The sequence below is a fragment of the Cricetulus griseus genome, chromosome 2, assembly GCF_003668045.3.
Source record: "Cricetulus griseus strain 17A/GY chromosome 2, alternate assembly CriGri-PICRH-1.0, whole genome shotgun sequence".
NCBI classification, from domain to species: Eukaryota; Metazoa; Chordata; class Mammalia; order Rodentia; family Cricetidae; genus Cricetulus; species Cricetulus griseus.
Genome location: NC_048595.1, coordinates 172,672,495 through 172,675,691, shown reverse-complemented (window position 1 = coordinate 172,675,691; position 3,197 = coordinate 172,672,495). Strand labels below are relative to the sequence as shown.

At 45.2% G+C, this 3,197-nt stretch overlaps 1 pseudogene; it reads right to left on the bottom strand.

Annotated features, from left to right (window-relative positions):
- Positions 1–368: 368 nt before the first annotated feature.
- LOC100753945 lies at positions 369–915 on the bottom strand (annotated as a pseudogene).
- Positions 916–3,197: the final 2,282 nt, after the last annotated feature.

Genomic DNA, 3,197 nt, shown 5'->3' with positions numbered 1-3,197 from the left:
CATGGCCCTGGTTAAACTAAATAGGTCACAAGACAAAACTCAAAGTTACTAATCTGGGAAAGGGAATGGTAGAGTTGACAGGGGCGAAGGGGTCAGTAGGGATGGGAGGGAGATAAGAGACGGGTGTGTGTGTAATCAAACACATTATGTATGTGTATGAAACTATCAACAAAATTAATCAATGAAGAATGGAAAGACTTTTATGTTTCAAAAAGCTTTATTTTTACTTGGTCCAAGACCTGGGGCATGGAGTGGGGGTGGGGGCTCCAGGGCAGTTACAAAGATGCCTAGTGGCTTGAGAGGTTCCGGTGAAGGTCCTGAGGTTGGCTGATGAAGAGTAGAGGGAGCCCCTTGGAAGGCGAGGCTTCCTAATCATGTTTGAGAGTGAGCTGCTCAAAGAGATACTCGCCTAGAGACGGCTGGGGCACGCCAGTCTGCGTTAGCTGGGGTCCAGCGAGCCTAAGGATGTTGGCCAGGTGGTTGCCCATCTTCTTGATGTGCTTCACCTCCTCATCCAGAAAGTGGCTTTCCAGGAAGTCACAGAGATGAGGATCTGTGCGACCAGAACCCAGGGAATGAAGATCCAAGAGGACCTGGTTCAGGTTCTTCTCCAGGGCCAAGGCAGCATCCACGGCTTCCTGGGTTTTACACCACTCATCTTGAGATGGCTTCTGCACAGCCTAGAAGAGTGCGCGGCCCCGCGGTCATTCTGAAACTTGAGGAGACTCTTAACACCCTTGTGCTTCTCCTCGGCCAAGCCGATTTGCAGAAGTGGCCTGCATCCGCCACGTCATCCTGATCAAAACAGTAGCCCAGAGAGAGGTAGGTGTAGGAGCCCCACAGGTGCAGGTTGACCAGGTGGTTCACAGAAGCTTCCACTTCAGTGGAATAATTCTGACGAATCTGGGAGGTCATGGCTGATCTGCTGTATGAAGCTAATTGCAAAGAGAAGGTGCTGGCTGGTCCTAGGAGCCGAGGGCGGCAAGGAGATGGTCCCAAAGGCTGCGACTGGAGAGACTGGTAAGCGGCTGGAAGCTAACAGAGAGGGAATCCCCGGGTCTGTTCCGTCCAAACATTGTTGAAGCAAGACACAGATCCACAGGACCGCTGAAGCTGCTCTGGGAAGACTTCTTAAATGAAGAGAAAAGATCTTTTGACATTCCAAAAATCTTTTATATAAAAAGTAGAACCTACCTATCTTTATTTCTTTAGCTGAAAATAAACGTCACATATTGAATACACTCTACCTTGAGCCTTTGTTCTTCTTTTATTAATAAACATTTTGAATACAAAAACATGGTTAACTATCACTGTCCCTTAGTGATGCAAAGAAAAAGTTGCAGTTTGTGGGGCCACTGGATTGACACAGGTTTTCCAATGGACACAGTATGGGCAGGAACATGTATGTGGGAAATGACACATCTTTGTTTCTAGAATTCACCCAATACTCTTTCCAGTACAGAAGGGCGAGGACTGTCCTTGTTTTATTTATAATATTGCAAATTTGTCCGATATGGGATCTAAGTAGAACTTCATGTTTTGGAATGTACTACATTTGCCTTCTTCCTTTTTATACCCCCTTCTGTGTAGTAATATACATTTTAAAACTTTCAAGTACACTCAGTTCCTGGAATCATAAAAGCAGTTTTGTGTTTTATAGGTGATATGTTCTCAGAAATATGAAGAAGGCATCATAAAATCCTAACACAAAGAGATAGATATTTGGGAAAGGTTCTAGAGATAAACTGGGTATCTATGATTGCACATAGAAAGTTTCAGAGAGTCTTTACAGGGAAGCATCAATGATTTTATAGCCAACTTGCTCTTCCTTAGTTACCATAGCAACAGTCAGGCAAAAATAACCCAAAGACTCATCAGCATGGTCATCAGAACTCCTGCTCAGCTGCCCATCCTTTCAGGCATTGAATGCATCCCATGTCCGGGAGGCTCAGCTCCATTACTGCCTCTCAGCAGGCATTACTCTGTAAAAGAAAGAAAAACCCCAGAGAATGAATGTTAATCACATGCATTTCTTTTCTGGACTTCAGCGGTTCATATGGGAAAAGTCTGAGAACCTGTGACAGTGTTCCAATGTCTTAGACGACCCCAATCTTCAAATGGTGTACATATACACCCCAGCATGTGTGGAAGTCAGAGGACAACCCGTGGGAGTTTGCCCTTTATTTCTACTATGTGGGTTCCAAGACTGGAATTCAGATTGTCAGGCTGGGTGGCAAGTGACTTTACTGCTGAGCCCTTTCACTGCATCCTTCAAATGTCATTCCAAAACCTAAAGATTATATAAAAATGTCCCATCACTGTGGCGTGCTAGATAGCAAAGCGAAAACTTAACATGTAGTTGGGTCAAATTTTACACACTACAGTTAGTCATGGAGTGCTCGTATTCTTTCTGTCACTTAACTCATTTTGTTCCATGATCTGAATTCCTACTGAAGTACTAGTAGAGCTGTCCAGCAGTGACATCAGACTTTTCTGTCTAGAGGAGATCCAGCCTGACTCCCACTTAAAATATGCTGTCTCCAAATAGCCAGCATTACTTGAGGCAGTGGTACTGACATGCAGTTTGGGGCTTAATTCCTGCTAGGTGAGTCTTTCCCCTTTGCTGCAGGGCTCCTGTTTCTGCTCACCTCATCCAGACGACACACAGGTTTAGGGAGATCACAGCTATCTCCAAGGCATTTGTGGGAACACACGTTCTGCTCAAGTGGTGCTATCTCATTTGGCTTACCCTTCCTTGTGCAGACAGGCCTCTGATCTCAATCTCATTAGGGCACAGGCAGTGACTGTTTCAAGGACTTAAACCAGGTCCCTCTGCCTGCGTTTTGCAACTCTGTGGATGACTATAAATGATTGTATGAAGTGATTAATGTGTGTCCTAGATTAGATTGTGACCCCTAATCCAAATGGCCTTCACTGCTTCACTCAGCTGACATCTCATTTCACTCTGTTGGGAGAGGTAATTCTCCATGGGACTCTGGCATTTCTGCATGTTTTGTGAGCAAGGTACCAACCGCTGTCTGTTTTGGACTAACACCAGAAGGCAGCAGGAGAAGGATGGTAGAAGGAGCAGGCTTACAAAGTAGGGATTGTCTCCCTGTGGAGTAAAGAGCAGGCATGTTTTCTATCCCTTATAGAAATGTTGGCTTCATTAGGGGAGTGCAGTCATCACCCACTAC